The sequence below is a fragment of the Sapajus apella genome, unplaced genomic scaffold (assembly GCF_009761245.1).
Source record: "Sapajus apella isolate SASKATOON/1434 unplaced genomic scaffold, GSC_monkey_1.0 scaffold661, whole genome shotgun sequence".
Taxonomy (NCBI): domain Eukaryota; kingdom Metazoa; phylum Chordata; class Mammalia; order Primates; family Cebidae; genus Sapajus; species Sapajus apella.
In genome coordinates this window covers 2,847-15,786 of record NW_022437587.1, presented here as the reverse complement: position 1 = coordinate 15,786, position 12,940 = coordinate 2,847, and the positions used below count along the sequence as shown (strand labels likewise).

General features: G+C 44.4%; 1 pseudogene; it reads left to right on the top strand.

Annotated features, from left to right (window-relative positions):
• The first annotated feature begins 6,007 nt into the window (after window positions 1-6,007).
• On the top strand, window positions 6,008-6,255 carry LOC116546193 (annotated as a pseudogene).
• Window positions 6,256-12,940: the final 6,685 nt, after the last annotated feature.

Below are 12,940 nucleotides of genomic sequence, written 5' to 3'. Positions count from 1 at the left end.
GTGTACAAGCTATTTTCAAAAAGGTGGTTAGCAGTTTTTACAAAATCTAGAATCTCCAAAAGTAACTCAGAGAAAGGAAAATTCAAGAAGGGAAGTCAAAAGTTGTCCGTGAGAGCCGGGCGCGGTGGCTCAAGCCTGTAATCCCAGCACTTTGGGAGGCCGAGGCGGGTGGATCACGAGGTCAAGAGATCGAGACCATCCTGGTCAATATGGTGAAACCCCGTCTCTACTAAAAATACAAAAAAAATTGGCTGGGCATGGTGGCGCGTGCCTGTAATCCCAGCTACCCAGGAGGCTGAGGCAGGAGAATTGCCTGAACCCAGGAGACGGAGGTTGCGGTGAGCCGAGATCGCGCCATTGCACTCCAGCCTGGGTAACAAGAGCGAAAACTCCGTCTCAAAAAAAAAAAAAAAAAAAAAAAAAGAACCTAACATGTCAAAAGTTGTCTGTGAGAATCAAGTGGCAAAGGTCACAGATATCACATCAGAAAGGATTCATTCTCTCAGCCAGGGTTAGAGCCCAGGCTGCCTTTGTGAAAAGACAAAGCCTTAGCTACTAAACTACAGCTTTGGGCAGTTTCCATTGCACTTCCCAGAAGGAGCCTAAAGCAGTCAGTCTTGAGCTTGCAAAGTCTTTTAAGTGTGCGAGATAATTTTTACAGCTAACTATGACATGAATTCCAAAATTCCTGTCTTCTGGATGGCAGAGACCAAGAGAAAGTACTACCACCTGGTTACAAGGTCAAGCTCCCAATGACATAAAACAAGATGACAAGGAAACCTTATCCTTTCTTTTTTTTTTTTTTTTTTGAGACAGAGTCTTGCTGTGTCGCCAGGTGCCAGGCGCCAGGTTGGAGTGCAACGGCACAATCTCGGCTCACTGCAATCTCCGCCTCCTGGGTTCAAGCAATTGTCCCGCCTCAGCCTCCTGAGTAGCTGGGACTACAGGTGCGCACCACCACACCCAGCTAATTTTTGTATTTTTTTAGTAGATACGGGGTTTCACCATGTTGGCCAGGATGGTCTTGATCTCTTGACCTTGTGATCCGTCCGCCTCGGCCTCCCAAAGTGCTGGGATTACAGGTGTGAGCCACCACACCCGGCCCCTTATCCTATTTCTATTGTTTGTTTGTTTCAAGGACTTGCAGCAAAGCTTATTATCTGACTAGTTTGCTGGACCAGCTAGAATAGAAGGTTTATAGAGGTCTTAAAGCTCACATTCTATTCTATGGCACACCTTTTCATGACAAAATGGCAAAGAGAAATTCATGGCACAAAGTGCACCAGATTCACTACAGCTTAAGACTAGCCTCACACATCCATTTTTTTATTAATCAAATCCCTTTCAAGAGAGAAAAAAATTACAGTGATTTTTACCATTTATTCAACAGGTTTACGCAGAGAAGGCAGAAGTCTGAGTGGTAAGAAATTCTTACCCTTTTGCCAGGATGCCAGGTTTCTGGGTTCCCTTTTTCTCTAAGTGATTTTGATGGCCCTGTTTGCTGCGCCATAGCTATGGGGGTCAAGCCACTTTGCAAAAGATATCATCTTTTATCATTTTGTGGAACCACGGCCAAAAGCCTCTTGATTTTGTAAGATGCCGCCCAGGGGGTTGCATGGAGTAACCAATTTACATTTTCTTTTCCAGCCAGAGAAAAATACATGTGACAGGCCAGGCACAGTTGCTCACACTGGTAATCCCAGCACTTTAGGAGGCCAAGATGGGTGGATCATGGTGGCTGAGGTAGGAGAATCACTTGAACCCAGGAGGTGGAGGTTGCAGTGAGCTGAGATTGTGCCATTGCACTCTGGCCTGGGCGACATTGAAGCAGCTTGGGTTTTTTTTTTGTTTTTTTTTTTTTTCCTGTTTTGTTTTGTTTTGATTTTTAATTGAGATAGGGTCTTGTTACCAGCAGCGAATCCAGACGGGTCTGCAGCAACCACAATTCTTGCCTCCTCCAGTGGGAGTGAAAGTTTATTAAAAAGCTTTAGAGCAGGATGGAAAGGAAGTGAAGTACACATGGGAAAGGGCCAAGCAGGAGACGAAAGATCAGGTGCACCATTTGATCTGTTGACTTGGGTTTGTGGGTTTTTTTTTTAATTATTATTATTATTATCATTATTGAGCTGGAGTCTTGCTCTGTCTCCCAGGCTGGAGTGCAGTGGTGTAATCTCAGCTCACTGCAACCCCCACTTCCCAGGTTCAACTGATTCTCCTGCCTCAGCCTTCCAAGTAGCTGGGACAATAGGCGCGTGCACCACGCCCAGCTAATTTTTGTATTTTTAGTAGAGACAGGGTTTCATCATGTTGCCCAGGCTGGTCTCAGACTCTTGACCTCAGGTGATCTACTCGGCTAGGCCTCCCAAAGTGCTGGGATTACAGGCGTGAGCCACTGCAACCGACTTGGGGTTTTATACATTGCATATTTCTGGAGTCTCGCAGTTTACCTCTCCCTCAATTCTTCCCTTGGGGTAAGCTGTCTGCATGTGCAGAGGCCTGCTAGCACTTGGGAGGGGAGCATGCGCAGTGTGTTTACTGGCGTTGTACACATGCTCATTTGAGCCGTCCTTCCCTTACCATCTAGCATTCGTAGGGAAAGTCATATACCAGTTAAACTCTGCCATTTCGCCTCTTAATTTGCATGCTTGAGCCCCCTCGCCCAACTCCTGAAATCTTATTGAGAAGCTGCTGATCACCAGTTTCAGGTATTCTGCCTTTCCCTGGTGCTGGTTGTGGCCAATTATTGTTTTAAAGAGACAGTAACAACTGCCTGACCACCACCTGATGGTCACCTGACATTCCTGGTATATGTATGGCAGGGGTATAGTGAGGAGCCCTCTCCTGCCCTGCTCATGCCTGACTAGCTACCTAAGACAAGAGTCTCACTCTGTTACCCAGGCTAGTCTTGAACTCCTGAGCTCAAGTGATCCTCCCACCTCAGCCTCCCAAAGTGATGGGATTGCAGGCATAAGCCACCAAACCCAGCCTTGAATCAAATTTTTAAAAACTTTGAGGCCAGGCATAGTGGCTCATGCCTGTAATCCTAGCACTTTGGGAGGCCGAGGCGGGCAGATCACGAGGTCAGGAGCTCGAGACCAGCCTGATCAACATGGCAAAATCCCATCTCTACTAAAAATACAAAAAAAAAATTAGCCAGGCATGGCAGCACACGCCTGTAATCCCAGCTACTCAGGAGGCTGAGACAGGAGAACTGCTTGAACCGGGGAGGTGGAGGCTGCAGGGAGCCAATATCACACCACTGCACTCCAGCCTGGGCGATAGAGCCAGACTCTGTCTCAAAAAATAAAAATAAAAACTTTGATGCCAAACTAAGTTTCCCTATTTTTTTATTTTACCAAGTATGGGCACTAAAAAAGAAAACAATTCACTACCATCATCATCACTTTATAAAAGAAAATTTTAACCATAAAAATGAAGAAAATAATCTCAGAACTGAGGTCAATCATTTGGTGAAAAGAGTTGTAGTACTTTTATTTTTCCCATTTCTCTTAGGCCTGGTGAAAGTACTACCAGGAACCAGCACTGATTTGTTGGTGGGCATTTGGGGACAGTGAACACAGGGCAGGTAGCAGAGAGGCATTGGCTATGACAGGTATGGGAGGCAGCCTGGGGCCATGGAAACAGCTCTGGAGGCCAGCCACCTCTGGTTAGACTCTCAGCACTGCAATTTCTCCTGAGCAAGTGACAGAATCTTTCTGAACCTCAACTTCCTTTGAAATCAGGAGACAAGTAGTTCCCTCAGAGAGTTTTTGTGATAATTAAATGAGAAAAGTATATAAGGCACCTAAATACAAGGCACCTGACAATAAATATTGAATAAATAGTGCTTTCCCTTCTTTGAGGAAACAAACTCAGAGCGGGCTTTTAACTGCCCCGAATGACTTTGGGATGATCTTTTCTGAAGATAAGTGGGGCTTCTCAATGTTCACAAATTGGAATGCATCAAAATCACTGGGAAGCTTGTTAAACATATTACGTGACCAAACTTCACCTAACAAGTTCTGATTCCAGGGCTTTAGGGTGGCGTCCTGACATCTGTATTTTAATAAGCTCTTGAAGTGATTCATGTGCACACCAAAGTCCGTGAACCTTTGTACTAATAACTAATTGATTAAGCCATTCATAGAATAAGTATGTGCTAGGTACTGGGCAGAAACAAAGAAAAAAATTTATTTATTTATTTATTTATTTATTTGGAGACAGAGTTTCACTCTGTTTCCCAGACTGGAGAGCGATGGCACAATCTTGGCTCACTTCAACCTCCGCCTCCCAGATTCAAGCAATTCTCTGCCTCAGCCTCCCAGTAGCTGGAAATACAGGCACATGCCACCACGCCCTGCTAATTTATGTGTTTTCAGTAGAGACATGGTTTCATCATGTTGGCCAGACTGGTCTTGAAATCCTGACCTCAAGTGATCCACCCACCTCGGCCTCCCAAAGTGCTGGGATTACAGGTGTAAGCCACTGCTCCAGGACAAGAAAACAATTTATCTTTTGATATGCCAATGCCTATTACAGGGTCTTGCACATATGAGCATTTATTTAAAAGCTAACAAATAACAGCCTTTAAGGAGGTGCATCTTTATGGGGGAGACAGACATAAATCAATAAATCCATAAATACATTGGGCACCAAGAAAGGATATCTGAAGGGAACTAATGCTGCCTTCAGAGAGAGATGTCTGAGAAGGCTTCCTAGGGAAGGGACATCTGACAGCTTAAAAGTTAGGCAGGGTTAAAAAAAAGGGGGGGGCGCTGGGCGTGGTGGCTCATGCCTGTAGTCCCAGTTACTCGGGAGGCTGAGGTGGGAGGATCACTTGAGACCAGGAGTTCTGGGCTGTAGTGCACTATGCCGACTGGGTATCCACACTGAGTTCGGCAACAATATGGTGACCTCCCAGGAGCGGGAGACCACCAGGGTGCCTAAGGAGGGGTGAACCGGCCCGGGTCAGAAATGGAGCACGTCAAAACTCTGGTGCTGATCAGTGATGGGATTGCACCTGTGAATAGCCACTGCACTCCAGCCTGGGCAACATAGCAAGACCCCGTCTCTTAAAAAAAAAAAAAAAAAGGCAGGGTGTACCAGCCAGAATATCGCATGTGTGCAAAGATGCAGAGGAGTGACAGAAAATGACTAGATGTGTCTGGAGCTTAGGGTTCCAGGGAGAATGGTGGGCCAGAAAGCAGGAAGAGGTGTGTGTTTGAGGACCAGGTGGTGGTGGACCTGCTCTGCTAGGGTTTCAACTTTGTGATGAAGTTCATGGGATTTTCAGATAGGGGGTGAATTATCAGACTTTCATTGTAGAAAAATTATTCCAGTAGCAATCAATGTGGAGAATGGGAGGACATAGTCAGCAGGGGAGGCAGGGAGAACAATTAGGAAGCTGTGCCGACAGTCCACAAGAAGGATGCAGAAGATCTGACTGCAGTAGTGGCAGCGGAGTGTGGAAGGGAGGCATGAAGACCCATTCAAAAGATTTTTAAGCCGTTCCTTCCAGTATCAGGATTCTGTCATCCCAGTGTGGCCCTTTTCAAAACTTAAGGGAAACATTTTTTGCCTTATAGGCTATTATAAAGAAACTTTTTGATTATGAAAGCGACATAGGCTAGGTGTGGTGGCTAACACATGTAATCTCAGCACTTTGGGTGGTGATGCGGGTGAATCACCTGAGGTCAGGAGTTTGAGACCAGCCTGGCCAATGTTGTGAAATGCTGTCTCTACCAAACACACACACACACACACACACACACACACACACACACACACAAAATATTAGGCAGACGTGGTGGCGGGCATTGTAATCCCAGCTACTTGGGAGGCTGAATCAGGAGAATTGCTTGAACTCAGGAGGCAGAGGTTGCAGTGAGCCAAGATTGCAACATTGCACTCCAGCCTGGGCAAAAGAGTGAAACACCACCTCAAAAAAAAAAAAAGTAACATATATTTTCATTATGAGAACTTTAGAAAATGTAGTAAAGCAGAAGGGTGATGTGACTGTGGCCTCGCCGGCCTCGCCATGTCTGCCATTTTCAATTGTCATAGTCTATTGACTGTAATCTTGCTGCGTATATGTACCTTTGCTTATGTTTGATCCTTGGCACCCAGCCTCCTGGACAGAAATAAAACTGGATTGTTGGGTATATTTGGGAAGTGTGCCAGAATTGGTGAACAAAGAGTCCTTATGTTGTAGCATGCTGTATAGTAATGGCCTTCAGCCTCCTCTTCATACAGTAGCTGGGGAAAATGTCAGAATATAATTGCCATCAGATTTTATTGTGAACACGGACTTACTGCAGAAAATAATGGAAAGGATGGTTAACTCTTTTATCTCCGAACATTGAATGAGCTACATTTCTAGATGCTGTTCTCTATTTTTATGTTATTGGACCAATGGTCTATATAAATAATTAAGAGGTAACCATTTAATAGTCTGTAACAATCAACCTCAGTACTGTCACAACAATATTACACTCTGCAAATGTCATTCTGTTGCGTCAGATACCAAATTTTAGTGAGGTATCTCTAAGGCACATAGCAGAAAACAAATTACTCACGTTCCTTTCACTGTGATTTGGAAATGATTTAATCTTTATAGAATGAGACCCTTTTTGGACTCGCTTTTTTATTAAAATGACTCAATTTGTGTTAATAAGGAAAAAAGAAAACATAATAAAGCACAAATACGGCCGGGCGCGGTGGCTCAAGCCTGTAATCCCAGCACTTTGGGAGGCCGAGGCGGGTGGATCACGAGGTCAAGAAATCGAGACCATCCTGGTCAACACGGTGAAACCCCGTCTCTACTAAAAATACAAAAAATTAGCTGGGCATGGTGGCGCGTGCCTGTAATCCCAGCTACTCAGGAGGCTAAGGCAGGAGAATTGCCTGAACCCAGGAGGCGGAGGTTGCGGTGAGCCGAGATCGCGCCATTGCACTCCAGCCTGGGTAACAAGAGCGAAACTCCATCCCCCCCAAAAAAAAAAAAAAAGCACAAATAATATAATAGAAATCACTGGCTGGGTACAGTGGCTCGGCCTTAAATTTTTATTTCACATGTTTTTCTTGACCCTTTGACACTTTCTATCTATACAAAGTTCTATTGTATTGCAGCAAATTATGTAATAGTTAACATCAACATATCAGTGTTTCATAAAGCCCACAAGCAATAAGACAACTGAGGCCGTTGGGAAATACCTGGGGAAGAAGGTTGCAGATGGCGAGATTTGTTTGGCCATGGCAACCAAGCTTCCTAAGCTGTGACCTTAGAAAGTGGTATGAGTAGCTAGGCACGGTGGCTCACGCCTGAAATCCCAACACTTTGGGAGGCTGTGGTGGGCGGATGACCTGTGATCAGGAGTTCAACACCAGCCTGGCCAACATGGTGAGACTCCCATCTCTACTAAAAATACAAAAATTAGCCAGGTATGGTGGCTTGCTCTTATAATCCCAGCTACTCAGGAGGCTGAGGCAGGGAATCACTTGAACCGGGGAGGCAGAGGTTGCAGTGAGCCAAGATCAAGCACTTGCACTGCAGCTTGGGCAACAGAGTGAGGCTCCATCTCAAAAAAAAAAAATAGTGCTCGCATGTAACCAGAGGGGAAGAGTCAGCTCCTTTGGTGATCACATTGTCCTTGCTGCCTTAGGCTGAGGTTGCAGTTAATTAAATTCCAAAACATTTTCTTCCATCCTGTATTTCACAATTTTCTGGATCTAAATTCAGGACTTGCTATTTTTCCTATGTGTTTCATCTGCTATCTTCCTGACTGGGGAGAGCTTTGTGGATCCAGGTGATTCTGGCAATAAATTCCGCAGGTCCTGTCAATCCCCTCTGCTGTGGACTGAATTGTGCTCCCCAAAAATTTATATGTTGAAGCCTTACCCCTGGTGTGATAGTATTTGGAGCTGGGGCATATGGGAGGAAGTTAGGATTACATGAGGTTATGAGCGTGGGGTGCTCATGTTGGATTAGTACCCTTATAATAAGAGACACCAGAGAACTGCTTTTGATTTCTCACTCCCCTGACCGCAAACCATGTGAGAAAGTAAGCCTCACCAGAATTCAACTATGCCGACACCATGATCTTAGACTTCCAGCCTCCAGAACTGTAAGAAAATAATGTCTGTTTTTTGTTGTGTTGTGTTCTGTTGTATTGTGTTGTGTTTGAGACAGAGTGTTGCTCTGTAGCCTAGGCTGGAATGCAGTGGCACAATCTTGGCTCACTGCAACCTCCACCTCGTGGGTCTCGATTCAAGAAATTATCCTGCCTCAGCCTCCCAAGTAGCTCGGATTATAGGCATGTGCCACCATGCCCAGCTAATTCTTGTTATTTTTTTTTTTAAGTAGAGATAGGGTTTCACCATGTTGGCCAGGCTGGTCTTGAACTCCTGACCTCAGGTGATCCGCCCACCTTGGCCTCCAAAGTGCTTGGATTACAGGAGTGAGCCACTGCACCTGGCCCTAATATCTGTTTTTTTTAAGCCATCCAGTGTATGGTAGAGTTGACCCTTGAGCAACGCAAGGGTTAGGGGACAAACCCACCACAGAGTCAAATCCACGTATAATTCTTGATGACCCCAAAACATAACTAATAGCCTACTGTTGGCCAGAAGCCCTACTGATAACATAAACAGTTAACACATCTTTTGTATATGTATTATATACTTTATTCTTACAAAGTAAGCTACAGTAAAGAAAATGTTATTAAGAAAATCATAAAGGGGGCCAGGCGTGGTGGCTCACGCCTGTAATCCCAGCACTTTGGGAGGACAAGGCGGGTGGATCACCTGAGATCTGAGACCAGCCTGACCAACATAGTGAAACCCTGTCTCCAAAAAATAAAAATAAATAAAAAGAAAATCATAAGGAAGGTAAAATATATTTACTATTCATTAAGTGGAAATGGGTCACCATAAAGGCCTTCATCCTCATCATTCTCACAGTGAGTAGGCTGAGTTGGCGTTGCTGTCTCAGGGATGGCAGAGGCAAAGGAGGGAAAGGGGAAGCAAGAGAGGCAGGCACACACGGTGTGACTTCAGGAAAATACATTGTGAGTTGTCTTTTGCTTTTTCATTTCTCAAAATTTTTTTCCATACAGTACAATTCTTCTCCAACCATTTGCTTTAGTGTCAGTCTCTGTATCATAGAAGGGTCCATTGTTGTAAAATAAGTCAAAAGTGGCTAGGCACGGTGTCTCACACCTGTAATCCCAGCACTTTGGGAGGCTGAGGCAGGTGGATTACCTGAGATCTGAAGTTTGAGACCAGCCTCGCCAATGTGGTAAAACCCTGTCTCTGTTAAAAATACAAAAATTGGCCAGGCAAGATGGTGCACACCTGTAATCCCAGCTACTCAGCAGGCTGAGGCTTGAGAATTGCTTGAACCCGAGTGGTGGACGTTGCAGTGGGCAGAGATTGTGCCACTGCACTGCAGCCCAGGTGACAGAGCAAGACAATGTCTCAGAAAAAAAGAAGAAGGAAGGAAGGAAGGAAGGAAGGAAGGAAGGAAGGAAGGAAGGAAGGAAGGAAGGAAGGAAGGAAGGAAGGGGCGAGCAGAACAACCAGAAATCACTTTTTTTTTTGAGATGAAGTTTTGCTCTTGTTGCCCAGGCTGGAGTACAATGGCGAGCTCACTGCAACCTCCACCTCTCAGGTTCAAGCAATTCTTCTGCCTCAGCCTCCCAAGCAGCTGGGATTACAGGCACCAGCCACCACGCCTGGTTAATTTTTGTTATTTTTAGTAGAGATGGGGTTTTACCATGTTGGCCAGGCTGGTCTCAAACTCCTGACCTCAGGTGATTCGCCCTCCTCGGCCTCCCAAAGTTCTGGGATTACAGGTGTGAGCCACTGCACCCTGCCTAAAAAATCACTTTTACTGTGATGCATAATTTACTGGAGAGATGAACTGCTCACTCAGAGTCACACATTGTTTTAAGCAGGTACTCACAATACTTGAGCTCACCACAACAGCAACAGGAAATGGCTAGGAAATTATTATAGTAGTATAATATATACTACTGTCATTGTATACAGTTTTAATACTGCATCTTTACATTTATATACATTTCTCTTGACTTCAAATGGTGCCATGTGCTGTCTGTATATGTGTGTGTACATTTTTATGAACTTTAACTTTGTATAACAGATTTGTGTATATTTTATGGTAGTAGATGATAAAATAGATTAATACCTACATGTATTTTATGTATTCATGACATACCTCATTTTTTCTTATTTTGATATTTATTTCCAGCTACACAGTTCATCTGTGTTTTTATTTTATTCTTAATTTTTATTTTTTAATTTTTATTATTTTATTTTATTTTATTTTATTTTGAGATGGAGTCTCGCTCTGTCACCCAGTCTGGAGTGCAGTGGCACAATCTTGGCTCACTGCAACCTCTACCTCCGAGGTTCACGCAGTTCTTCTGCCTCTGCCTCCCAAAGTGCTGGGATTACAACCATGAGCCACCACACCCAGCTGCTCTGTATTTTTAAATTGTCACAAATCTCAAAAATTTATTTCAATATATTTATGGGGAAAAAAGCCCACATAAAAGTGGACCTGCACAGTTTAAACTCACGTTGTTCAAGGGTCAACTATATTTTGTTATCACTGCCAGAGACTGGGCCAATTAAGACACCTTCTTTATCCCATTATCTCATAACTCCATTATCCTCAATTCTCACTTTCTTGTCATATAGTAGCATCACCAGGTCACATGGTTACTCACCTTCCAGTGCCTTTGCATTTGCTCCACAAGCTGCCATAGGTCCCACCTGACCTCCAACCCCCACACCTCCTACAGATTTGAATATGCCCTCCTCTGGGCCCTCCATTCCCCATTAATCAAGATATGAAAGACAGAGAGAGACACTAATATTTAATAAAGCAGTTAAAACCATAGGCCCTGAGGCTAGAATGTCACAGTTCTATCCTCTGTTAATTTCCTGACTTTATGCAAGTAATTCAGTCTACCCGTGCTTCAGTTTCCTTATCTGGAAAACAAGGTCATTACATGAGTTAGTCTATCCAAAGTACTTGGAACAGTGTCTAGCACATTACAAGCATCCAGTAATTGTTTATTTATTTATTTTAGGCGGAGTCCCACTCTGTCACCAGGCTGGAGTGCAGTAGTGCAATCTCAGCTTACTGCAACCTCCACCTCCCAGGTTCAAGTGATTCTCCTGCCTTGGCCTCCCAAGTAGCTGGGACTACAGGCATGCACCACCACGCCCAACTAATTTTTGTATTTTTAGCAGAGACAGGGTTTCACCATGTTGGCCAGAATGGTCTCGATCTCCTGACCTCATGATCCGCCCACCTCGACATCCCACTCCTGGGATTATCAGGAGTGAGCCATTGAGCCCAGCACAAACATTCAGTAATTGTTGCCATAATTAATACTGTGTCCCAGGCACAATGCTAAGTGCTTCATATGTAGTATCTTATGTAATTCTGATTGCCATCTCCTATTACATATAAGCAACATCCCTGGCCACTCTATCATTTTATCTTATTTTACTGTTTTGGTTTGTTTGTTTTTTGTTTTGAGACAGGGTCTCCCTCTGTTGTCCAGACTGGAATGCAGTGGTGCCATCATGGCTCACTGTAGCTTCCACCTCTCTGGCTGAGGCGACCCTCTTGCCTCAGCCTCCCAAGTAGCTGGGACCACAGTTGCACACCACCACACCAGCTAATTTTTTATTTTTAGTAGAGACAGGGTCTCGCTACATTGCCCAGGCTGGTCTTGAACTCCTGGGCTCAAGAGATCATCCTGCCTTGGTTGGGATTACAGGCGTGAGCCACCATACCCAGCCATCTTGTTTTATTGTCTTTATAGTGCCTACTACTATTCCCATATAACACCATTTATTAGTTTTCCTGTTTATTGTGTCTCCCCAACAACCCTGCATGCCTGAAAGCTCTTAGAGATAAGGGACTTTGTCTTGTTTACCACAAAATTCCAGCGCCTAGTATATACTCAATAAATACTTTTGAATACATGTATCATCAAATGAATGCGAAGGAGAGATGAGGCCAGGCACAGTGGCTTATGCCTGAAATCCCAGCATTTTGGGAGGCCGAGGTAGGCATATTACTTGAGGTCAGGAGTTCAAGACCAGCCTGGAAAACATGGCGAAACCCCCTCTCTACTAAAAATACAAAAATTAGCCAGGCATAGTGGTGTGAACCTGTAGCCCCAGTTACTCAGGAGGCTGATGACAGGAGAATCGCTTGAACCCAGGAGGCGGAGGTTGTGATAAGCCGAGATCAAGCCACAGCACTCAGCCTGGGCCACAAAGCGAAACTCGATCTCAAAAAAAATAAATAAAACGAGCAGTGAACTTGCCAGGCCAAGGTCACACAGCAAGTAAGTGACAGAATCAGGATTCGACATCAGGTTTAGATGGTTCTAAAAATCAATACTTTTTTTTTACTTCTGCTTCCCCAGAGTAGCCACAGTTGGGATGAAAAAGCTGTGGTGGGCAGGGAGAGGGGGTGGATAACATTCAGCTCCCTAAGCCAGAGCTTCCCCTCTCTCCTCCCCCTGGTCAAGTGACATCACAGCTGGCAGAGTCCACATTGATATTCAAGATGCTTTCAGGACTAGCAACCCAGCTCCAATTGCACTTACAACTTCCTATGTCTCCACACCTAAGGAAGAGTAAATTTGTCTGATAAATCCTTGGGAGTTACAACACTGATTAAAAGCGACATGCATTTCTTCTTTTGATATTAATCCAAAGAGGACACACCAGTCTCTATTCACACAGTATTTTCTCACACTTTCACAACACAGTATTAGTAATCTTTTTTGATAGTTTAATTTTTGCCAATCTGAGAGATGCAGCTGGACGTCCCCAAATTGCTGCTGGGGAAAACTTCTTAGGTGACATTAAACCCAAGATCAGTGCTTGAGAT